We start from the raw sequence: 27043 nt of genomic DNA, 5'->3' as shown, positions 1-27043 counted from the left end.
GAGGAAAAATATTTTCAGCCTCCACCTTTGTGTGTATTCCCCCATTGTGTATGTGAGAAAGCCGTAAGTGAGACTCCTTCCTTCTCTCCCACTATCTTCACATAAGATAGTCCTTGTGGAACATGGGATTGCATATACATATATTTATGGTAGGCAGCCTAGGGAGATGTTTGGGATTTCTCACACCCCCTTGAGCCACGTGTCATGAATCTAAACCCTTGATCTAGTTTCATCTTATGCCCTTGATTTCGGTTGATAAAAAAGCTAAGCTTTTGACTTTAAAGCACTTAAAGCATATAGCTGCTTTTCACAATAACAAGACTATATAAACGTTTCAAACCTATTCTATTTGAAGAGAAAATGATGGTCTACTTGATTTGCAAGTTTGGGCTTATTGACATGTGAAGCTTTGGAGAGCCTCGAGAAGACTTTATGCTCTACTCTCACAAGCCTAAAAGCTCAACTTACTATAGTGATCAACTCCCATTTTCTCGAGGTTGGAGAGGCATATAATGCTGGCTAAGTGGAGAGTGAGAATATTATGTGCTCTACTTCGGACTTCCTCTAATTATAGTTATCTTTTTGTGTTGTATAGAGTCTACTGAACGATTTGAGAATGTTGGAATCATCTCGCTCAAGGACACACGTAGATCCTCTTAAGTTCACATTGGTAAGTTTTTCAGATATTGTCTCTCGGCGTTCGACTTCGATTATGACTATTGGCATTCAGGTAATATGCCAGTTTCTTACCCATTCGCGAGACTTACCCTCGGCGCTAATATTCTCATCATTATCTCGGCACCCAGGGAAGGGCCCGTTCCCTCGGATTATAACTCTTTGGGAAAGGAAGCACGCCGCCTCCCCGTCCACACTATGTGTGGTTACAATAATTAAAATATAAATATTTTGAATTATTGGTCCATTCATAATTTCTTGTTTTTAATCTGAATTTACAACATTTCTCTCATTTAATGCTTGTTATCGATGCGAGGGAGCAAGGAAATCGAAGAGGGATGCAAGATTGAAGGATGACTACACTGTTATTCATATGGTTGTAGTCCATGTGACAATATTGTAAAAACTGCAATGAGGATCACTTATTATATCGCCTTATTCATGCATTTGTTGGACTTCGGCTTCCAAAATATGGACATCACAAAATCAATAATAAATCAATACCCCTAACATTTGTAGGGAGGATTAGGTCCTAACGGACCCTGTGTCGCTTCTCATGTCCACTATTTTACTCAGTCTCTTTTTTCCTTAAACAATTGATAAAATAGAAGGATTCAGCTTGAATTTCGAGTAAGTAGTTACTTGCTCCACGATGGAAAGACTCCCTGTCACAAATCTAGTTATTTATTGGCAACTCAATCACATGACTAGTTTATATCCTATGCATCCACATCTATGTTCTATTGAGGAGAGAAGCACATGAATTTTTCAATTGCTAACTCAATCACATGAATTGTTTATATCCTATGCATCACATCTATGTTGTGGTACGTACTTGAAATATTGCACCCAATTCATAGTTTTTATAGTTGAACGCTTGAGGACTCACGGTCGGGAGAGTTTCCTACTTTGCTTTAAACTTTTTCCGAGCTGGGTACCACTTCAGCAGAGTTCAACTTAGGCTTGGATTCTCTCACAGCTCTCCACTTCACCTTGCCAATACAAAAAATTCATGTGCTTCTCTCCTCAACAGAACATAGATGTGGATGCATAGGATATTGTGATTGAGTTACCAATTAAAAATTAATGTGCTTCTCTGTGTTTCTGTGATTGGCACTCGGTTGATGACTTTTGAAGTTTGCAAATTTATCGCACTAGCGATTTGATTTCGCGACCCTTCATCAAGAACAAAGTAGTAGCGTCCTTGGCTTTGAGTGTGGAGTTGTGCAGGCTCCTCTCGGGCCAGACATCTCTGGACCGCCCCTCGTAGCAGCAGTTGCTATTGCGGACTTTTGCGAGCTCCTGACCAGGTTGGACTTTCTTTGGGTGATTGGTTTTACCTTACAGAATTCCATTTCAATGCTTACCTCAGTCTCCTTTTTCATGGCTGTAGGATCGCCCAGATATTGTAAAGGAGTTGATTCATCAGACTAGAAAGCTCACAAGCAAGCCGTTTGGAGTCGGTGTGGTTCTAGCTTTCCCTCACGAACTAAACGTTTTGGCTATTTTGGAGGAGAAGGTCGCGGTGTTCCACGTTTCCTGGGGCGATTATCCGAAGGAACTAGTCGATCAAGCGCATGCTGCAGGTGTAAAAGTTGTACACCAGGTGCAAGTCTAAAATACTCTCCTACTAAAGCACCAAAGATCGGCTTATGAAGGAATGCAGTTCCGTCTTATCATCAAGCATCGGTGTGATTCGATTACAGGTAGGTAGCGTTAAGGAAGCAGAGAAAGCGGCAGCTGCGTTTGGAGGAGTATCTTTTATTGTAACTATATTTTTGCGGTATTGAGGCTGCTCAGGGCGTTTTTAAAAGAAATTGTCTTTAAGAACCGATTGCTAAATCTCCTATTGGTTCTCACCATATTCCTCGAGGTGTTTGGTCAGCAATACTCCTATTTAAGGGCCATTAATCTCAAGAGATTATTCCAGACGTACAGCTTTACCGAAGCAGCAAACTTTAAAATGCGAGTGAACAATGGCAAGTTCTAAGTTTGAATCCATCTAAATACAATTTTTAAGGTAGTAACCATCCATTGAAAACATTATTTAGAAAGACTAGCCCATAGGATTGTCCACGTTTCAAAGAGCCTTTTGTCATGAAATCAAAGATTCGTTGTGACTTACACAAATCTTTGAAATTTGCAAAGCCATCTCAATCTGTGGGTCTCAATTGGGTGTGCTCAATTTATTTATTTGCTTCAATGTTCAAACGATTCACTGTCTCACAAGCACCTGCCATGCTCGTCTACATAAAAGTAACAAAAGTGGACATGGATACCCTACTTGGAGAAAAGTGGGATGTTGTAGAGGGGGAGCACAAGAAATATATTTTCAAGTGCAATATAAAGGAGTCCACTGTGTCGTTCAAGTATGTAAATCCTCGTGCCACATTGTATATATGTTTCTCTTACGAGCGATGGATGAGAAAGAACAATTGTTGGATTATGTTGCAAGCAGATGAAGAAGCTATTTTGCCTTTCTAGATATGCGTAACATTTCCCAGTGGTGCAATGGAGATTGTAACTACAAGTACGCATTGGAGCCTCTTCAATATTAGGGAGCATCTTAATGTCATAGGAGGTGAGGATATTAGTGAGGCACAATTCAAGGTGAAAAATAGAAAGATTCGAATGTGAATGGAGTCCAAGATCCTCGTAGAGACAAATTGGGAAATTGATGGTATGTGTAGTGCTTTTAAAAATTAGCCTTGCAGACTTGTTAGCCCTTTGTTCTTGGAGCAGTTTGTAATCATTTCTTGGATGATTAGAAATCATTGTTTGGTAATCTCAATCCAACTCTTTTGTAAATTTAAATGCAGAACTATTTCGATCACAATGTGTCTTGCAATGCATTATTGACGAGGCTTTTTTCTAATCCTTGTTGAAAGGTTTTATATATGCAAGTCCCAAAAATATACATACAGACTTATCAAAGTCATAAAACATAAAATCCTACACATCAAATAAAGTGGGGAAAAAGGGGGGACTTGGAGTTGAAACAAGATTTATATATTTCTTTAGAGGAACAAAGCATGGGGATGGACTTCCCCAATATTTACAAGTGATATATTTCAAAAATCAACCATTCTCTTGTGAGGGCTTTGGCCCCCATCTTCTCAAGTCTGTATCTATAGTTTTCACTTTGGGTTCTTTGGTATATGGATCCTCCCCTTTTGAGGGATGGTTTTGCATCTCAACTTGTTCCTAGTCTCCAGCTATCTCTGTTCCTTGATGTCCTTTAAATTTTGTCTCAGTTGGCTTCTTCTCCTTGCTGGGATCAAACTTGAGTTCTTTTTTTCATTTTATTTCTTTATCCTTGGTGGTCTTTTATGCAAAAAAGCTTTAGTGGAGAATGTAAAGGTCTTTTCTTTTTCTTGGAAGGTGAAGCTTCACTTTGAGCTTGTCTTGATGGATGAATTGAACTATCTGGATCATGGGGAGTAATAGCACAGTCCAAAATAATTTGTATGGCTTTTGCATGTGTACTTCACAACCCAAGATTTAGGGGTTCCAAGTGGCTGGACGATCAAAAAAAATTCGTTAATGATATTAAAGAGAGATCACAAAAAGAAAACATACATTTCTATCCAGCTCAATGTACTTTGATAGAAGAAACTTCTAGATGTTTGCAATCACATGCCAACCACAAGAGCTTGCATTTGATTGCAATGGTACTGGACTTTGATTGCAATGGTACTGGACAGTTAACAAAAGAATATTCTCAAATGGGGATGGATGTCTTCAATAGTAGCAATAGATCTTTTTGATGCTCTGTAAAAATAACAAACTCTATTATATTACAAAACAAAAAAGAGGGCAAAAAAAAGGCACAATTTGAGAAAAAAAACTTACAACTTGACTTGCCCGTGCATTCTTGTTATGCTATTCATGAAAATAACACTCCTTTTGAGAATGTTGATAGCGATAGCACTCCAATGTCCTTTGTAAATTTTTTTAAGAAAAAGATAAATATTTACAAATGAGAGAGGAAATTTTAAAAAAGACCAGATCAACAAAATGAACAATAAATTAAACTTTGCAAAGCAGTTACTTCTCCACATAGGGCAAAATAACAAAGCAACAGTTGCTGCTCATTCTTATAAAGAAGTGTTCAAGCTGTGATGTCTTGATTGAAAGATTGACCAGTGATAAGGATATAATCTCATATGTCTACTCTAGCGACAATTTTTTAAAAGTACCCTGCATAAAGATACAAGAAAAGTATTTAGACAATTCTTTGCTATTATTAATCTGATTAGTAAAGAGACCTGATAAATTAATACCTTATACACATGTACACGACATTGTCACTAATTTCCTTAATGTCCTTTCAAACTAGCATCGGGATGTCTTCAGGAGAGATAGACAAGAAATTTGCTTCTTTTGTAGTGAAAACGTTGTAGATAAGCTGTCCAAGTACCTTGAACACCCTCTCATCATTCTCCTTCTCGAGCTACAACCATTTGGTAGTCTCCCCTTCATCTTCAATAATAGGCTTTCCCTTTTTTACCAATCTCTTGAATTTTTGACATAGATTTGTGACTTCAATTTTTAGACCAGCATCATCCTTCCTCTTGATGAGCTTATAGAACAGGAGATCCTTGTTCATGGTACCTCATATTTTGTGCACATTGCAAGTTTTGTTACAATTGCATCTGAGAAGTTTAGTATGGCTAAAAGGTGGGATATCTTTCTTGATAATGAAAAGGTCAAGACCACTCTTAAGAATTGTCCTCTTCATTGTATGGACTGTCGTTTGCTGGAGTTATATGTTGGGTTCATGGATTTTCTTCTTATTCATGTAGATAAGAGGGACCTGACTATAGATCATTCTAAAGCTAGAAAAAGTATTGCTCTAATAATTAATATTGATGATGCAAAGGAGGAAGTCCAGGAACCAATCTCAATCAAAGAGGAAGAAAGACTCACGGAGAACCTAGATATTGTAGAATTCAAAGCACTGACGATTATTGATGAGGGCTCCTCATCCACCATCGGTGGACAAAAAAAATATTATCAGATTTTGTCATCCCTACTTTGCCTACCTTTTTTATCAATGGCAAGAAGTATATTCTACTACCTCACATACAGATTCTTTGTAATCTAAGAGAAGATTATTGTTTAGCAATTATAGTAGACACTTGCATCTCTTCAAAGGATTTTTTGGATGTAGAGAATGAGCACAAAGAAGAGATTTTAGTTCTAGACACAGAATCAACGGAGAATATTGTTGAAGCTCCTAAGGCCTTGGAGATGTGTTTTGAGAAAGCGAAAGAAGCTGAGGCAAGTGTTCCCACAAAAGAAGAATTTCAACATATCCAAGAACAATTCGGAATTACTAAAATGGGTAGAGAGCCTTTGGCCCCCCTTGATTAATTTTAAAACATTAAAATTTTGTTATGCACATACATGCAACCAAGTAATCATTCAAAAGTACACTATCTGAGCTTCTCCTCAACCCAAGGACAGACCTAACTGATAACCTTAGGGATGGTTTAAGAGGCCTCCATTTTTGTGCTAAAGTTTTCCACACTCATTTGAGGGCATGCTCCATAACTTTTTCTTGATTTATTGAAATCCAAAACGGATTAAAAATTTGGAATCCAGGCTAGTTGGACTAATGCGTGGTGATCTTCAAACATTGATAGTTAGTGATATTGGTATCTAGATTCACCCTATAATGGAAGAATGTGAAACTATGCAATTTGTGCATGTGCAAAGATCTTCTAGTAAATCCACCACTTCATTGGTTCTTTTTCCATGATCTTGCTTTCTATATGGCTCATAAGCATGTCAAAGGTCACTGCATTTCATAATATACAAAATCACACTTGATAGTGTGCCCTTTGCCCTCTTTGTATTTTGAAGCAATTTGGGCCACAATGCACTTGTTTGAGGGCAACCGGTATATCCAATTTTGTTGACATGTATCGTCGGAGGGAGGAAATCACAGCGGTTGAAAATCAATAGGGGAGAATTGAGGTCTCAAAAGGGTCTCATAAGGAATGGATTAGGGAATACTTAGTGGGCTAATGCAAGGGCCTTAGAGGGTCCCAAAGTGGCCCAACTAGCCCAACCTAGGTGGGTTAAGCCCACATTTGAGCCCACCTCTCCCCCCATCAATGAGGGGGGGAGGGGGCCACTTTTTGAAATTTGAATTTCAAAGTTTGAATCAGCAATCATTCATTTAGAATGCACTTCCCAATCACTTCATTTGGTAGTCTAAAGACAATGCTCTACCTTGTAGAGACAATAATGAAGATAAATACTAAATACACAACTATATGAATGAATTGATTCATGGTTAACATGATTGGCAAGCCTACTAGGGAGTGGAATGGTTTGTGCTGGAAAAGCCAATGAAGTAATATTGGGAAGTAGTACAAACTAATTGCAATGAAAGTCATGACGAGGGGATTCAAGATCTTGTTGATGTCAAAGATAACAATGGAAGAGAGAAGAATGGATAGCAAGATTGAATGCTCAAGTTAGCATCCTCTAGATGCTGAATGAAGAGGCGACTCAAAACAGGGAACTGGGCAAACAGAGTAGTTCAAGACTAGAAACAATGACAAAGATCACAGAGAGGAAGGAGTGGAGGAAGACCAAAAGACTCAAGCCTCTACCTCTCAAAGGGAATTGAGTGAATTTTGGCAAGAATACTAAAAGTAGAACTCTTCCATGCACATGAAGGCAAGAGAGAAGTCTCCCTCTCCCTCTCCCTCTCCCTCTCCCTCTCCCTCTCCTTCTCCCTCCTCCTCTCCCCTCCTCCATCTTGCTCCTCCTCCTCCCTCCTCCCTCTCCCGTCCTCCTCCTTCAGGATCCTCCTCCCTCCTTCCTCTCCCCTCCTTCTCCAATTGCCCTACTCCATCTTGTTTGATCCTCCCTCCTGCAGCAGCTCTCCCCTCCTCCTCCCTCCTGTAGCATCTCTCTCCTCCTCCTCCCTTTTGCAACAGCTCCTTCTCTCAGTTCTACACCAGTCGCCCCTCTTCCTCCTCTTCCTCTTGCCCTGACCTACTTCTCCTCCTCCCTCTTCATTGATACTCTCTCCCTATCCCTGATCCATCTTTGCTAGCTCTCCCCTACATTTCAGCCTGTATCACTCATACCTCTCCTTGAGTACTCATGGCACCATTCGAGGACATATCCAACAAGTACCATGTGAACTTACAATTGGAGGCTGAATATGCAAGCACATGCCATTTGGGATTTAGTGGAACTCCTCAAAGTGTGCTCCATAGTTTTCGATTGCAAGGGAAGAAGCATCTTGACCTTTGGGTCGATGGAAACTTGTATCCTTTAGACCCTGCCACCCAAAAGAGTCCTTTTCATGTAGTGCATGATGTTGTTCGGTTTGTTGGCAATAAACATGCTGGATTGCTTAGTTATTGCAATCGATTGAACCATTCTCAAACATTAGCTATGCAAGCAAGCGAGGTGCAGAGAGCCCAAGAAGAAGAACTAGCACATTTGGGAAATATTACTATTGTGGCAATGCATAATAGTATGTAGGATCTCCAATTGCAAAACAAGGAACTTAGTGACAAAGCACGTGCATTGGACTTGGAGCGACATGAATTGGAAGAATCAATCCATAAGCTCGCTGAAAGAAAACAAGATTTGGAAAGGTCTATCTATGGCCAAGTTCAGCGTGCTATGGAAAAGGAATGAGAGAAGTCAATAGAATGAGTACAAAAGTTGAAGGGAACACCTTTGGGATTGAAGGAGAGGATTGAAAAGACAATTGCAATCTATGGATGCATTGTCAACCAATAGTGGCACCTGAAAGGGGAGAGTACGTGCTGCAAGGTTAGTTCCCCAAATTTTCAATGAAATTTCTTACTCCAAAATATCCGTGGTGTTGCATTGTTTCCACTAAGACTCAGTTGTATTCTACTGTAGGAATTTCATGGAGGATGTGATGGGAACAATGGAAATGAATAATAGTGATCCTTCATATGTTCTAAGAAGTTTAATAAGGCCAAGTGATGTCATTGAAGTGTTGAAGGACCCTAGACAAAAAGGGCTACATGAACAAGTTGCTATAGAGGTAATGAAGGACTTCAAGGGCCTGGTGCAAGCAAAGGAGGTGCTTGGAGCTTGTGATGCTATTGGTATAAGTCGTGAAGCTTACAACTATGTTTTTAAAATTTTCAAGGTTGCTATAGAGGAAAAGTATAAGATATCTACAATGCCATTGCCAACACCACGGTCTGTAAGGCTTACACGTTAAGAAACAAACCAATGTGCTAGAGAAAAGCTTGGAGGATACCACTGTGTAAGTGGCACAATGACTTGGAAGAGTAAAAAGAAATCTGGCATCTAAGCTTTTGAGATGAATTCTTTCAATAATGTTTACATGGATGTAGAGAATTTGCAGAGAGCCATGGTCAAATTCTATGGGATGAGAGAAGAAGGTAAGAGAAATTACCTCTTTGCATTCAACTTTACTTCTTCTCATTTCTATATCCTTACTGTATTTCTCTTTCATTGTATAGATGGCAAGATAGTATTTGTTATAAAAATGGATGAATCTCAATTGTGGTAAAAGAGCACAAGCTAGAGAGGGTGAGCATTTGTATTATGAACGACACCATGTGTTTTTTTCAAGGGGATGAGGAGGTTGAGCAGGGCTTCTCACTCCAATCTGAGAAGGACATATGGTGGCTTGTAGCCTTTGAGACCCCAAAGGAGTGCCACGAGACATTGAAGTGGGTTTTGGAGAGAACTAGCATCTCATCGATTATTCAAAGACAAGAGGCAGGGCAAACATTAATAGTGGATGGGCATGGAACTTTTCAAGTTGAATGACATCTAGCTAGTGATTTGAAGACCCTCAAGTGCTTGTATGGTTGTGATATAGGTGCAGATGCAAAATGGACATGCTTGTATTGCACCCACTCTCAGAAGATGCAAAAGGGAAGCCTACAATGGGAAAATGGCATCCTTTCTTGCAACCAAAGTGCAGCCCCTGATCGTCACAAAAAGGATCCTAAGTGGCACCCCATTCTACTGATTCCATTGGAGTAGGTACACGTGTGTACTTTGCATGATGCTGAGCTACGTATACTTGATAAGTTACTATATCTCCATCTAGTTCATGCTTGGAATTTGAGGCCATAGCAAGTCTTTGCATTGCAAAAGCTAAAGAACTACTCTCACAAATGGGACTTCATCGAGGCAATGTGAAACTTAAGGAGGACAAGAAACAATTAATAAAGACACAAAATGAGCACAAAATCTTCATGCTAAAGTATCCATGGGTGGAGGAAAGGCAAGGAGGTTCTTGTCCAACCACAATGATGATAACTCGGGGGGGTCACTATGTATAAACCCTCTATATCACGTGCGTTCAAGGCCTATATTTAAAATCCCTTATCTGTAAATTTTTTCATTAATAAAATGTACCCCTTTTCTATACAAATCTGTAAATTTTTTCCAAAACTATTTTAAATAGTCCCTTATGTATATTTATTTCTGTAAATTTTAGGAATAAAAAATATCCTTCTGTTGAACTCACGTGATAGGGTTACATATAATGAGTGACCCCCCCGAGGATGATAAAGAAAAACATACATTGGCTCAAAGCACTCTAGGTTGGGAGTACTAGAAAGCTTTGCGTGAGTGCACTATGAATTAAGCTTCACATTTGCAAATTGCTATTTTGAGAGCAAAACTGTGGACAAAGCTTGATGCATTTATAAAGTTTCTTAGACAAGGTCAAATAGATGAGCTTTATTATGAGAGATTCAAGATAGCATTGGGAGAATGTTAGATATGCTCAATTCCCCACCCTGACACTAGATGGATCCTGAATTGCATGTTAGATGAGGTCTATCAATGAGACCATTGATGGTAGAAAGGTAATTGTGTGGGAACCCCTTATTCTTGCTAGGGCCTGGGGGCTCTAGCTATCCTCGGGGGGCTTCCAGCCCCCTGGTGGGGGTTCAGGGGCGAGAGCCCCCGAGGTGACAATATAGGAAATATTTCTTGAATATTCCATGGATGACTAGTCGGTTCCACCGACTAGGTTGATTGGTCGGCTTCACCGACTAGGTTGGTTCCACCAACTATGTTGATCCAACTACTGCCCTCATAGCTATAAATAGGCGACCTCCCCAATCCATTGCACTAGATCAGATTTTCCAGTAGAGATCTTCCAGCTAGTAGCTCTTCACCTAGTATCTATCTAGATCGCCATCTAAGCTTTACTATGGAAGTGCATGGGTGGACGGAGCCATCATCTGTACTACATTAGTATTGAAGGAAAATTTTATTCATCTCCAATTTGCTATGTACTCTCTATTCTTTGTTCAGTTTCTGTTCCACTGCGCTGTGTAATTTAACATGGTATGAGAGCCCAGGTAGCTCTAAGGATCGAAGAATAGAAGAGAGGCGAGGGCTTCAGTAGCATACGGAGTGATGGCAACAGGAAGCGGCTCAACAGGAAGCAGCTCGAGTTCAGTAGCTACTGCTGCACCAACAATCCAAGCGTTGAGGATTCGCCCACCAGCCTTCACTGAAGGCAAGCTAGATGGTACGAACTACACTCTGTGGAAGTTAAAATTACTACTATTCTAGATTCGTATGAGCTTTTGAACCGACCTTCTATGAGCTTGGAAATGCAGGAATGTAGATGCTGTGTGTGCCCTAGTTACAAGTACTACTGATAGTGTTTTGACCTTGATTTAGCATACATCTAAGGCAACTATGGCCTGGAACATATTGAAGAGTCAGTATGAGACACAGAATCAAACAAGGATCCAGAACCTGGAGAATCAGCTCGTAGCTGAAAAGTTTAATGAAGGAGAGACATCGAAGGCATTCATAACCCGAATCAAAAATCTGCGTGACCAGATGGCTGGTGCTGGGATACAAAAGACTAGCGAAGAGCTAGCTCGGTCGGCAGTGTCTCCAGATATGTCCACCAAGGTTTGATGGACTGGTAACATTGCTTACCACTCAGGTGAGACCCCAAGCATTGTCATTTGAGGAGTTCTATGCTTTACTTATGGAGGAGGAATTGAGGCTTAAAGCTCGAGATGGAGGCGGCAATGGGGATGCCGCGTTCTCTGCCACTATGAAAGGCAAAGGTGGTTCCTCCACCAAAGGTGAGTCCTCTACTAGTGGTGACTAAAAGAAGGAGGGCGGCAAGAAGAAGTTTCAGGGAGAATGCTTCTACTACAAGAAGAAGGCAATGTGATTGCAAATTGCCGGGTCAAGAAAGCAGATGAAAAGAATGGTACCTTGAAGAAGACAAATAAGGGGAAAGAGATAGCTAACACAGTGGAAGCAAAGTTGGATCTATTTCTGGCCATTGAGGAAGAGTGTTCCTCAATTCAAGAAGCGTCAACCATTGATTCATGGGTGTTGGATAGTGGTGCCTCCCCTCACATGACCTGCAAGAAGGGTCTATATTGTTCCATGCAGCCTCTATAGGAACCCATCACTATGGCAGTTGGAAATAACACAAAATGCCCTGTTGAGGGTACAGGTACGGTTTCATTTGTTTCTGTAAATGGAGATGTTAAGAAACTATCTAATGTGCTATGTGTTCCACAAATCAAGAGAAATTTGCTATCAGTTGCTTCCATAACTAACCTTGACCATGAGGTGAGGTTCAACAAGACAGGAGCAAAAATTTTGGATAGTGCTGGCAATATTGTTGGCACAGGAGTAAGGAGGAACAGCCTGTATGAGCTAAGTGCTCTTACAGCCACCGTTGGAGTGGGCACAAGCAGACTTTGGCACAAAAGATTTGGCCACATCGGATTTGCAGTGTTGAAGGAGATGCAAAAGCAATGTATGGTTGCTCACTTACTTGCAGTAGCAGAAATCAAAGAACCATGTGAAGTTTGCATGACGGGCAAGCAACAAAGAAAGGCATTCCCACAAGAAAGCAAGAATAGAGCAAACGCTCCTCTAGAGTTGGTGCATGTTGACTTGTGCTGTAAGATGCCTACATAGGCCTTGGGGGGATCTTCCTATTTTTTATTGATTGTCGACGACTATAGTAGGAAGATGTGGGTGTACTTTCTTCACGAAAAGGCTTAAGCTTTTGGTAAATTGAAAGAATGACTACAATTTGTTGAAAATGAAACAGGGAGAAAAGTGAAGAAAATCAGTTCCGATGGTGGTGGTGAGTTTGTTTCTATAGAGTTTGGAGATTTTTGCAAGAGCAAAGGGATCAAGCGACAAATGATGACACCACATACACCTCAGTAAAATTCGATTGTTGAATGCCGAATGCAGACCACCGTGGAGATGGGGAGGTGTATGTTAAAAGGTGCTGGACTGCCAAACCACTTTTGGGCTGAGGCTATCAATACTTCAAAGGCAAAACAACACATGAGGCTTACAGCGATAAGAAGCCATCTATCTCCCACTTCAGAAAGTTTGGATGTGAATGCTATGCGCATGTACTAGACGAAGAGAGAACGAGCTACAACCAAAAAGCACCAAATGTATCTTCTTAGGCTATTGTGATGAGAAGAAAGCCTATAAGTTGTATGACCGAGAGACAAAGAAGATCATAGCGAGCCGCGGTCATCTTCAGAGACTCGGCATTGGGCCGAGAAGGTAGTTCACCTACGGGTGGACATTGAGGGGGTGTTAGATGTACTCAATGCCCCACCCTCCTAGAGACTGTTGATGGTAGAAATGTGATTGTGTGGGAGCCCCTTATTCTTGCTGGGGCTTGGGGGCCAACTGGGAGTTTGCAAGGGGGCCAGCGGCCCCCTTGGTGGGGGTTCGGGGGCGAGAGCCCCCGAGGCAACAATATAGGGAATATTCCTTGAATATTCCATGGACGACTAGTCGGTTCCACTGACTAAGTTGACTGGTCGGCTTCACAGACTAGGTCGGTTCCACCGACTACGTTAATCTGACTACCACCCTCATAGCTGTAAAGAGGTGACCTTCCCAATCCATTGCACCAGATCACATCTTCCAGTAGAGATCTTCCAGCTAGTAGCTCTTCACTTAGTATCTGTCTAGATCACCATCTAGAAGGTCCACTGTGGGAGTGCACGGGTGGATAGAGCCATCATCTGTACTACATCAGTATTGAAGGAAAATTTTGTTCATCTCTAGTTTGTTGTGTACTCTCTATTCTTTGTTCAATTGATGTTCCGCTGCGCCGTGTAATTTAATAGAGAATTCATATCTTTGATGGTAGAAGCATGAGGGGAGTCACATATTACACATTGCATGGTAATCCTTCTTAGGTTGAAATTTTGTGCTTTAAACTTGAGTTAGTTTATGTTTCTAATACGATGTTTTTCTTTATAGCATATTCTTTATGCACATGCACTGTGGTTTGTGGAGCAATGGGGCCCTCTGTCCATTTGGAATACTCAAGGAATGGAGAAATTGCACTACAGAGCCAAGGCAAACTACTTCAAGAATACAAGGCATGAGGGTGGTATTGCACGAAGCAATGCACTACACGAAATGTTCAACTGGTTTTATAGATGTCTAAAGGCCAGGATTCTCAAGTGCAACAAGGTAGAGGTCTCAAGTCTCGTAGAAGTGGTTCAACATGTCAAGAAGACAAGGAGATGTGATGCAAGTCCTCAACAAGGAGTCAAGGGGTTGCGCTTTGGTTGCAACGTAGAGTCAGACAGGGGAAGCGTTGGGTCCTAAGCAAACCCTAAATGTAAAATGTTTAATGAATAAAGTCAACACTATTTTGATCCAACATGCTCCATATGCACCATAGAGGGTTTTGACCTTTCTGGGCTCCCCGTGCGATGCTAACACTTTTCCCTTCTACACGCCAGGGTGAGATTCTTGTTGGATGGCTCAGAAATGATCATTATAGCACAAAAGTTATCTGATAGCATGCTTTTGAACAGAATAGTGAATGAAAATAATAATGCCAACAACAACTAAAGTTACAAAATACAATGACAATATAGAATAAATTTTGTAAAAGAACACAAAATGGGACACTGTATAAAAAGTATATCTGTATTCATATAAAATAAAAGTTATGTACAATCAGGTTTAACAACCTTTCTCTCTTCTCTAAAACATTGATAATATCGAGCTTTGAATTCCCAAATAGTGTCCTAGCTCTAAACCTAGTCGATAGAGCATCAACACTATTGTCGTTGTGTTGGCCAAGGACATGGCTGCTATCGCGTCAATGCCATACCTTGCAAATTGGTTCCAAAAGCATTGAGGGCAGCCATGCGGTTCACCAAAATGACCTTGTCAACATGACCAATCACTCATGACAAGGCCTTGGACTTCAAGAGGTCATCAATGCCTTGTGGCAAAAACTTTTTGTGGATAACCATAAAGCGCCCTTTTGCTTGGCCAAGGTAATGTGCAAGTGAGTGATCTCGGCCGAAGCTACTTCAAACAAGGCGTTGCCGAGATGAGAAGAGGTTGACCTCAGATGACTCCTACAATAGTCCAACATTACAATAGAATGCCGATAAAGCAAAATTATACCAAGAGAAAAGAAATTCAAAGCTCATAGTTTCTTATCCACTATGGAATCATCATGCTCAATCCCTTCCTCTTTGTCAATGAGGATGGACCCAGAGGCCTTCCGCTATCTGGAGTGAGATGTGGAGGCTTCTTCTGGAACATTAGGTAGGTCAGAGTAGATCGATTTGCCTGCATCTTTGATTTTGGCCAGTGTTAAAGTAAGAACCTCTTCTATTAAAATATTTGCTCCTCCTGGAAACCCAGGTTCTTGTATAGTCGTGTCCACCTCGTATACACATAGGACACTAAGAGCTTCATCCTCCCAGAGACCAAACATAACCTCGATGTCGTGGAGAAAGAGGTATTGTTCTCCATCGACAAGAAGGGGAGCAAGAAACCAGATCACTATTGTGGGGCAATAGAGGTGGTGCTCGATGAAACCAAAAGGTAATTCCTTTCACACAAATTCACCACTTAATCAATTGGAGAAGAAGAACACAATCACACTATGAGAGTGATAGCTGACTGGGTACAATCTCCCCCCCCTAGATGAGTGGCTCATGCTTCCTCATCTAGAGTATTTATGATATTCCATAAAAGCACCAAGGAGCCAAAATTATACCTCTCATCCAAAAGATGAGGAATTTGCTTTACATAGCCATCTTAGGGCCCAAAAATGAATTATGTCCTTCACAAAATATACTACTCAAACTTGCAATAATAAAACAAATACAAATTTGGCCCATGCCAGCCATTTGTAATGCACTGTGCAACACCTCGATCGGTGCCCTCGCACTAACTCCAATCCTCACTATGAGTTCCATCACCTGTACTCAAGCTGCCAATTACATTAGTTATTGTTGAGATATCAAGCTCTATCCCCGACATATCTCCTGGATGACTATCATTTATGTCACCGCCTATGTTAGTTGTACTTGTGGTGTAGTTAGACTACCACGTATGTTTTGGTTTTGGGTTCACATATGAACCACGTATTCTAGGTTTTGACATATAGGGTATTTCCCTCTTCTATTGTATTGTTGTTGTGTGCAAAAGTGAAGAAAGGCTTCACCCTCCAACCTTGTGTCCTCTCTCGCTTGTGTGTTGTGAAGAAAGGTGAACTTGAGTCTCCTATCTCTCTCCCTTATTCTTTACATGGTATCAGAGCCTTGTTTGTGGTAAGGAGCTCAAGAAAGAAAGCCAAGTTTGTGGTGTCCTGGTAAGAGGACCAGTGTTGCTTTCCTACTTCGAGTTTGGGAGCAAATCTTTGCAGGTAGCACAGCCAGAAGTGCAGGAGTGCACTGCTTCAGATTGAGAGGCCCTTCGCGGTGTGGCGAGAGCCCTCGGTGACTTTATTTTTTTGATTTGAGGCCGTTTCAGGGCCCGTTTTGAAGGCGGAAGTCCTTCGCAGGCACTCAGAAAAAGGCCCTGTTTTTGCTGTGCGACCACTGCGCGCGGCCAGTCGGTGGAAAGGTGCCACAGAAATTGCATCGTATGCCTGTGTGCAGAGATATTGGGAGTTGCAGATTCATGCCTGTTGCCTGTTGATGCAAAATCGTCGCTAGGAAGTGACTGTGTGGTGAAATACCACTTTCGTCAGTGTTGCAGATCTACCCCTGTGAGGCTCTTTGCAGAAGTTTTGCTATTTGCCCTTCTGAGGCATTTGCTGTGTTTACAGGTTGCTGTTGCAATTCGTGATTTGTAAAATGTCTGAGAATCTGTCTACCATTGTCAGTGAGAAGCTTGACAAGAACAACTTCCAAGCATGGAAGTTCAGGATGACAAACTTCTTTATGGGAAAGGGAGTTTGGGATTACATCAGTGGTGAAACTGCAGAACCAGTTTTGGGTGCTGCTCCCACTCCTGCTGAATTGAAGGCCTTTAAAGAATGGCATGAAAAAGCCAGAAAATGACTGTATTGGCTGTCCATTAGCATTTCAGATTCTATGATTGTGCATATACAGGATCTAGAGACACCTAAGGAGGCATGGGATACATTGGTGAAGCTGTATAGCACAAATACCAAAGCACGAAAGATGCAGCTAAAGCAGGAGTTGCACAATGTGCAAAGGAAAAATCTGAATATAAATGAGTATTCCTTGAAGGTGAAAGGCCTTGCAGATTCTCTTGCCTCCATTGGAGCACCTGTTGATGATGAGGACTTAGTGTCCGTGACCTTGAATGGTCTTGGGAAAGATTATGCACAATTTCGGACATCCATTGGAGTCCGTGAAACATTTCCTGATTTTCAGGAACTTATTGCTCTCTTGCTGAGTGAAGAGCAAAGGAATGGTGGTTCAGCCACCTCAACTTCTCAAGAGACTGCTTTCTACTCGAATACAGGTAGAGGCAGGGGTAGAGGAAGAGGCCGTTCTGGTGGCCGTGCAGGAAATCAGAACCAACAGCAACAACAGGAAAACCAGTCCTATGGAGGAGGACGTGGTAGTTCTAGAGGCAGGGGGAGCCAAAGAGGCCGTGGTTCATGGCAAAGGAACCAGCAAGTAAATAGTAGCACAGAATGCTATTATTGTGGAAAGCCTGGACACAAGGAGAATACATGCTATAAAAAGCAGAATGACATCAAAAGTGGAAAGTTGCAGCAAAGCAACTATGCATCATCAAGTGGGCATGGTGACGACAGAAATGAGCACCTTTTTGTGATGCAGCATATGGTTAACTCCATGTCAGGAGATGCTGCAGCTTGCAATGATGTTTGGTATGTTGATTCAGGTGCCTCTAACCACATGACCAGTCATGGTGAGTGGTTTCATGATGTCAGAAATTTGGATAAGCCAGGTTATGTTGAAACAGGTGATGATACTGCGCACCCAATTATGCAGGCTGGTAAAGTGCCATTGGCTATGCAGGATGGCAAAACAAAGTACTTGGCAGATGTACTTCATGTTCCAAAAATCACTAAGAACCTAGTTTCAGTTGGCCAGATGGTTGAGCAAGGTCTGCAGGTTAGATTTAACCCTGATGGATGCTTCGTTGAGGACTTGAAAAATAAGTGCCGCTTGGTTGCGAAAGGCAACAAAAATGGCAGAATGTTCACCTTGGATGTTGATATGCCTGAGGTGAAAGCTGCTATGTTTGCGCATGGGAGAGGTGTCATTGCAGATATTGAGATATGGCACAAGCGCATTGGGCACGTGAATATACAAAGGCTGAAATCTATGCAAACGAAAAACATTGTTGCAGGTTTGCCTAAATTCAGAGTTGAGGGAATGCAAAAGGTATGTGAAGCATGCCAAATGGGTAAGCAGGCCAGACATGCATTTCCCAAAAATGCTAAGGTGAGCAGAAGACCTTTGGAAGTGATCCATTCAGATGTTTGGACAACCAAAGCTGCTTCTATTGGTGGATGCCATTATTATGTGACGTTTATTGATGACTACACTAGGAAGGTGTGGATTTATTTTATGAAGCACAAAAGTGAAGTGTTCAGCCATTTCAAGGCTTTTAAGGCCATGGTTGAAAAAGAGAAAGGTGTGCATATTAAAGTGCTAAGATCTGATGGAGGGGGAGAGTACTTTTCAGAAGAATTTTGTGAATATCTGAAAGAACAAGGAATTCAAAGGAAGTACTCATGCAGGTCTACCCCTCAGCAGAATGGGGTTGCAGAAAGGAAGAACAGGCATATTGCAGAAGTAGGACGGGCGATCCTAAATGAGAAAAACATGCCTGATTATTTTGGGCTGAAGCAGTAGCAACTGCTGTTTATATTATGAACAGAACTCCCACTGCAGCTGTCCATGGCATGACGCTTGAAGAAATGTATACAGGCCAAAAACCAGATATTTCTCACTTGAAGGTATTTGGTTGCATAGCGTATGTTCATGTTCCTGATGAGAAGAGAACCAAGCTGGATCCAAAGGCAGAAAAATGCATCTTTATTGGATATGCTCAGCACCAGAAAGGGTATCGCTGTTATAACCCTTCCACTCGCAAAATGCAAGTGTGCAGAGATGTTGTTTTTTATGAAATGAGCAGCTGGTATGCACCAACTGTTATGGTAGGAGATGCAGATGCAGGAAATGGGAATGCTGCAATAAATGCAGAGCAGCAATCTCAAGCCTTGAGTGGACCTAGAGAGTCCTCTACTAGTGGATCTAATGCATGGACAGGGAGATTGAGATCTAGTGAATCGTCACATGGCAGTCCTGATAGTGTTGTGCAGGTATCACATAAGGGAAAAGAAAAAGTGGACCATACTTCAGTGTTTGATGTGTCTGCTGGTAGCTCTCATGTTGATGGAGAGTCAAGCGGCTCTGAAATGAGCCTTGATGAGGAACTTGGGATTCCTTCTGTTGTTACACCTGGTGCAAGGAAAAGCAGGCATGATTTAAAGACTCCTGCAACTGATCCAGTTGTACGGAGGTCCACTCGTATTAAGTATCCAGTTGACAGGCTGAGATATGATGGGTATACAGCACATCACTATGCTTATATGGTCAAGGTTCTAGAGGAGCTAGAGCCCACATGTTTTGAGGATGCAGCAGGGCATAAAAATTGGGAAGCAGCTATGGATGAAGAGATGGCTGCCTTGGATGCAAACCACACTTGGGATTTGATGCCTTTGCCTCATGATAAGAAGGCTATTGGCTGCAAGTGGGTTTACAAAGTAAAGCACAATGCTGATGGGTCTGTTAGCAGGTACAAGGCAAGATTGGTTGCCAAAGGTTTTGCACAGACATATGGAATTGACTATGAGGAAACTTTCAGCCCAGTTGCAAGGATGGCAACCGTGAGAGCAGTAATTGCTATGGCTGCTGCAAAGGGATGGTCTTTGCATCAGATGGATGTGAAAAATGCCTTCTTGCATGGTGATTTGCAGGAAGAGGTTTATATGATGTAGCCAGAAGGTTATGAGGATAAGTCACACCCCGATTTTGTATGCAGGTTGCGCAAAGCCTTGTATGGCTTAAAACAGGCGCCGAGGGCATGGTCAGACAAGATAGGACAATATCTTGTCACTATTGGATTTCAGATTTCCAATTCAGATTTTTCACTTTATGTGAAAAGGACAAACAGAGGGATTGTGCTTATAGTCATCTATGTTGATGACTTGATTATTACAGGTGATAGTGATGCAGACATTAATGAAGTGAAGCTGCTGTTGAAGCAGAAATTTGAGATGAAGGATTTGGGAGAGCTGCGTTACTTCTTGGGCATTGAGGTTATTAGATCCCCGAGTGGGATATGGCTGTTGCAAAGGCAATACGGTTTGGACATGCTGTCCAAATATGGGATGACAGGCTGTAAGCCTATTTCTGTTCCATTGGAGCAGAATGTGAAGCTCAATGCAGAGACAGGTGAGCTTCTTGAAGATATTACTATGTACAGGCGCATAGTAGGTAGCTTGATTTACATGACTATAACCAGACCAGATTTGAGCTATGCTGTGGGGCTGGTGAGTCAGTTTATGCAGGCACCGAGGAAGCCACATTTGGATGCGGCTAGGCGCATACTGCGGTATGTGAAGTCCACATTGCATTATGGACTGTTTTATGAAGCTGGGTGTGCATTACAGGTACATGGATACACAGATGCTGACTGGGCTGGTAGTGTCTCAGACAGGAGATCTACTAGTGGCTTTATGTTTTCCCTTGGGAGTGGTGCCATCAGTTGGAGCAGCAAGAAGCAGCCAACAGTTGCCTTGTCGAGCACAGAGGCAGAGTACAGGGGTGCAGCAATGGCTGCATGTGAGGTAGCTTGGTTACGGAAGCTACTTGCAGATATGGGACAGTCAGTTCATGCAGCAGTTGTCATTCATTGTGACAACATTAGCAGCATCATGCTTGCTAATAACCCAGTTTATCATGCTAGAACGAAGCACATTGAGGTGCATTATCACTTTGTGAGAGAGAAGGTTCTAGCTGGTGAGATTGATCTTGTCTATGTCAGCACTGAGGAGCAGGTGGCTGATATTTTTACGAAGGCATTGGGTACCGAGAAGCTTCGCAGATTTAGGAGCTTGCTTGGTGTACGTGAGATGGATTTGAGCTTGAGGGGGAGTGTTGAGATATCAAGCTCTATCCCCGACGTATCTCCTGGATGACTATCATTTATGTCACCGCCTATGTTAGTTGTACTTGTGGTGTAGTTAGACTACCACGTATGTTTTGGTTTTGGGTTCACATATGAACCACGTATTCTAGGTTTTGACATATAGGGTATTTCCCTCTTCTATTGTATTATTGTTGTGTGCAAAAGTGAAGAAAGGCTTCACCCTCCAACCTTGTGTCCTCTCTCGCTTGTGTGTTGTGAAGAAAGGTGAACTTGAGTCTCCTATCTCTCTCCCTTATTCTTTACAGTTATTAACAATCAATTGAACGCAATCAATTGAACGAGGAAAATCACATTGAGTCGAATCCAACTCCATTTAGAAATTAAACAATTAAACTATTCCAAATCACAAACAACCATTGGACTGGTGAAATATATTGCTGTTCAACCACGTTGGTTTAGGACAATCACATAATTGGTCTTTGAATTAAACCAAAATGGTGATATATTGCATGATGTTCCAACCACCATGTTGGTTTAGGACAATCACATTAAATCCAAGCTAGGCAAGTTTAGATATTAAACAAATAAACTATTCCAAAAATCATTCACATACAACCATGGGCCTGATGAAATATATTGCTGTTCAACCACACTGGTTAAGTATAATCACATAACTGGTGTTTGACCTTAACTAGCACAGTGATATATTGCATGATGTTCCAACCATCGGGCTTGTTTAGGGCAATCATATTAAGTCCAAGCCAGCCCAATTTAGAAATTTAATTAGACAATTAAAATATTTCAAAACTCACTCACAGATAACCATTGGGCTGGTTTAGGCAACCACTAACCTACATTGTAATCAAGCATGTGTATGATGTGCTCGTCCCACTGCTTGCATCCCATCATCTTTTTGTAGATGTCCTTATTTGGAGAAACTCTCATATTCTCGTACCAGAACATTTTCACTCGACCAATATCATTTACACTTAGGCTTTCTCTTCTTTTCTTGCATTCTGTTGAAGCCCAAAGGCTTCTCGGATTGGGATGATTTTGTATTGCTCCCACCACTCTACATCCAATTGATCGAGTCATATTGGTTCTTCTCATTGACACCATCTTTGACATTGTGCGCCCAAGCCGTTTCAACTTTGTTTTAGAGGATACTAACATAGCCAATGTCACCCTCTTTGCAACTAGCAGATCTAAGTTGTGCAACCCTTTCACTTTCTATAGGCCATTTCTCAGGTTAGAGAGCATCTCTCTTGGGCATGCATCTCCAAAGGGTGATGGTAGGGTGGTCACTCTCTAAATTTTAGGATGCAGGCTAAAGCTTGTGGATACTCGAAACTAGTGTTCCCATGAATTGCCTGATGTTCTTGCCTTGAATGCTCCCACCAAATGTGAGTCCATAGATCCTGTTCTTTGCTCTGAAGGCAATGATGATTGATCACCAATGTGTGCATCTACCACCACTTCCTACTGCTACTCTACAAGGATTTTTCATTGTTCTCATTGTTTCTCCCTTCGCAAATGTTGTAAAAGTTCCTTCCGTTGCCATTTTGATGACATGCCATTTCTTTCCTTGCCTCGTAATCTATTCCTTGTTCCTTGACCATGTTTTTTAGCTTTCCTATCTCGCAGCCTCTATTTGGTTCTCTTGCAAGCCATGATGAGCTGCATCTTACCACATTAATGCCATGAAAACAATCAGTGAACTGCCATCAAACTAGAGACCAGCTATCTTGTGAGATGAGCAAAGAATAGAAGATGACTTACCTAAGTAAAGAAGATAATACCAAACCAAAAGAACGAGGTCACATCTAAATGACTCTGCCCGAGGTTCTAGGGCAGCAGGAGGAAGATGCACTTTGACCTGTACAGAGGGAGGCAAAAAATTCAAAGTACATGGGGATAGCAAATATTAGGGGAGAATAGGGGTCTCCAAAGGCCCCCCAATAAGTGTTTCCTAATTTCAAGGGATTAGTGAGGTATTTGAGGTGTACCAATGGGAGTGCTCCTTTTTGTGAGGCAATGCCATGTTGAGGTGGAGGGTGGGCAGACCTGCAAACAGTTCCTATTGGCTACTCCTCTTACACCAGGGACCACTCTAACCATCCCCCCCCTGAACCCATGCTTGACCCTCTTTCCATATGCACCTCCCCCAAACAATCCTACAAGTCATTTTAGAGGCAGTGGGCCCTTTTGGGCAAATTTTCTCCTCCTCTCAGCTATTGCAGGCCTGCCCCCTCCTCTTGTCTTGTCTAGCTCTCCATTTTTCAAATGTGGGAACTCATTTGGCAACTTCTCTTCCCCCTCCTTCTCTGGTCCACTATCTTTCTCCCTCTCTAGCACCTCCTGTAGCAACAACCTCATTCTCTCTCCATTTCTAGCTATAGCATCTCCTACAACAACAGCTACTCCTCCCCCTCTTCTCTTTCTCCCTCCATTCCTAGCTACAGTACCTCTTGTAGTGGTTGCTCATCCCCCTCTTCTGTTTCTCCCTCCATTCCTAGCTACATCACCTCCTAGAGCAGCTGCTCATCCCCCTCCGCTTTCTCTCTCCATTCCTAGCTACAACACCTCTTGGAGCTTATCTCCACCTTCAATTGCACCCTCTATATCTTCCCCCCCTCTCCCTCTTTCTCCCTTTATTGGAGCTGCTTTCTCCCTCCAATCTGCACTTTCACGTCCACTCTTGCTGTTGTGACCTTTGTACACGCATGGTGAGGAGACCATACATGTCCTCTGTGTCCCACAGGAGCAAAAATGCACTGGGTGAATGGGTGCCTTGCACCTACAGCTTGAATGATTGGATAGTCATGAGAGGATCTACCAAGAGTCCACATAAGCTTCCCAAGAGCAAGAGAGGTGATCTTCTGCATGAATGGAAGGGCCACATCATGAAGTTCAAGCTTGGAAATAAAGTATGGCTTGCAAAGGTGGAACACATCTACTACATTTTGTGTAAGATTTCTAAGTGTAATGGGTCAGTTTGAAATTGTATTTTGATCAGCACTTGTGCATAGTAGATGTATTTCCTTCAGACTTTGAGGAGTGGGAACCAGTCAAGTGTTTCTTAGGTAAGTACAAATGCATGTTGGAGAGAAGTCCTTTGCTTTGAAACAGAGAAATATATATTGCCAAGTACATTACTCCAAGGACGGCATCAGGCTATGGCCATCTTCAATGTATTGCAATACCATAACTGAAGACATCGATTACAGCATGACACAAGAACAATGCAATCATACAAGGAAAATATTGCAAAGGATGTGGGCATGGCCATGAAGATTACATTTGGCTCTAAATGGGTAAGGTTGTCTTGGTTTATGCCTCTACACATTTTTGGTTCTTGTTTTCATAACATCCAGATGCACAGAACAAAAACCATGTGGTCATGCAAGTGCCTACATGAGAATGCCCTTGAGGAATCGCTTGGGGTGAATTGGGTAAGCAGGTCAGGTGAACAAAAGGGTGATCTGTTTCAATGCCATGTATGTAGGGACAATGTGGTTGTCAAGTACCAGATCTCCTACCGAATGTTATATTTTTCTTTCCAATATAGACACTGGAAGAAAATAGATGGCAATTGGCTCCCCCTTGACTCTAATAATTATGATAATACAGGGGTAAGTTTATGTATTGATTCTCATTTAGGAGACGTCAAGAATGTGACCGTCACGTCACAATGGACTGTCAGGGACATGTAGGAACACCTATTGGGCATGGAGGATGGCATGTCTGAGTCCTTTCACTTTATGTTAAATGGTGAAAAGGTAGGAAAGCATGTAGAGAAGCACATGCATAGTGCCACTTTTATCCCTCCTATAATATTGAAGATGGTAAACAATGTGGGGTGGAACAATTGTGGATTTTGACATTTTCCAATTCATAGTGGTGCAATCAATTTTGATGTTTTGAATGGTTTTGTTTGATGTCAATGTCAAGTTTTTCCCCAAAAAAATATAATTCATTTTATTATTTATATTTAGAACATTCAAGTATATATGGGTTATAAAGTTAATTTAGTTTCAAAGTTTCACTATCATAGCCATAGTTCTCCTAGCTACCAAACTACCATGGATTTTGCTAGGTCTGCCTTCCATGATTTCATCTCCCATGCTCCATTAGTTGATAGAGAGGAGGAGTTATTTTCAGTCTTTGATAAGAGCATAGATGTCCTAGGCACCTACTTGGGAGCCCAAGACGATTTTGAAGACCTCATCAAGTACATGCAAGACCACATCACGAGTTTTGCATATCAACTTGATGAGTCTACAAAAAGATGGGTCCCAATTGATTATTTGAAGTACTTGTTCAATCAAGAACCCAGATTCATGAAGTGTTTAGATCTCTTTCGAGCCCAGATCACACCCCTAGGGCTTAGGGAGGTCTCGACCTCAAGCCCTAACCCTACCCTTGCCCTTTCCGATCCTCTTATTTTTGTAAATGAGCCTAAAATCTACAATGAAGAGCCCATTGATAAAGAAGCTGAGAAGCGGGAAGCTAGGTTGTGGCCCTGGAAGTGCTCCAAAGACCTCCTGAACCCCATTCTACTTCTCAAATTCCATCCACCTCGAGTGTTACGGAAATTATATTTCTAATATATCTTGCTTTGGACATTATTATTTTTAGTCGAGTGTGACTATGGCAAAGTACTCCATAGGAGCGCACCAGACGTGACGGGGGTCCTAGTGGATACTTTGTGTGGTTAGTTGGGGACGCCTGACTAGCTTGTGTGTTGCCATGCTAGATGGTCGGTATTGTGGGTGATTCCATGTTAATACTGATGTCACTAGTGTTATTAGTGTTGTGCTTGATTATTGTGCTTTGAGCATGGTTATGTTGGGATCGGTTGATTTGGTGATTCGTTCAATCGATTGTTAATAACTAATGTAATTGGCGGCTTGAGTACAGGTGATGGAACTCATAGCGAGGATTGGAGTTAGTGCGAGGGTACCGATTGAGGTGTCACATAGTGCATTATAAATGGCCATGGGCCAATTTTGTATTTTTTTAATTATTGCAAGTTTGAGCAGTATATTTTATGGACATAATTCATTTTTGGGCCCTAAGATGGCTATGTAAAGCAAATCCCTCATTTTTTGGATGACAGGGATAATTTTGGCTCCTTGGTGCTTTTATGGAATATCATAAATACTCTAGATGAGGAAGTGTGAGCCACTCATCTAGGGGGGGGATATTGTACCCAGTTAGCTGTCGCTCTCATAGTGTGATTGTGTTCTTCTTCTCCAATTGATTAAGTGGTGAATTTGTGTGAAAGGAATAACCTTTTGGTTTCAGTGGTATCAGAGCTCCGGAACGCTCCAAAGCTTGGGAGAAGGAAGCTCCAAAAGAAAGTGTGGTCTCTGAGAAGGGGAAGCTCTGCATCAAAATTTGAACGAGGCTCAAGGTTCACTTGAAGAGCTTAATGCCCACAAGCTATATGGATTATTTAGTGGTACTTTGTACCATCAAAACAATTGCCTTCATAAAAGAAAAAAAAAATTGTGCGATAAGAGATTTGTGTGAGTGGTCTACTTGGAAAAAAGAAGCCCGTCTGCAAACTCTCGTCCACCGTGAAACGTGCCAAAGCTTTGCATTAAAACAAGCCATAATTGATCTCGACAGAGGAGCCTTGTAGAGCCCATTCTCTATTCCTCCACCGCTGCAACAATAGGACCTGCGCGCACAGTACCACCATCACCTTTAAAGCCTGCCTACCAGTCTCCTTGGGGAGCCTTGGAATTTGGGAGTTTCATCTCTGCGCATGCCTTAATCCCCTCTGGACTGCACAAGGACATGATTTAATTACCTCCCTACCTCAAGTGTTGAAAAGATCAACCGATCACCTTCAGCCCTTCATGAATCCGTGCCAGCCTGCATCACCTTCGTTTCCTTGCATTGAGTGCAA

General features: G+C 41.8%; 1 pseudogene; it reads left to right on the top strand.

The window, feature by feature from the left end:
• The first annotated feature begins 712 nt into the window (after positions 1 to 712).
• LOC147904041 (uncharacterized) overlaps positions 713 to 27043 on the top strand; it is a 65789-nt pseudogene continuing 39458 nt past the window's right edge.

Source organism: Dipteris shenzhenensis, chromosome 3, assembly GCF_047967505.1.
Source record: "Dipteris shenzhenensis isolate YYH24624 ecotype China chromosome 3, Dip_SZ_1.0, whole genome shotgun sequence".
In the NCBI taxonomy this organism is placed as follows: Eukaryota; Viridiplantae; Streptophyta; class Polypodiopsida; order Gleicheniales; family Dipteridaceae; genus Dipteris; species Dipteris shenzhenensis.
Note: the sequence above shows the minus strand (reverse complement) of the source record. Positions and strands in the feature narration are given on the sequence as shown.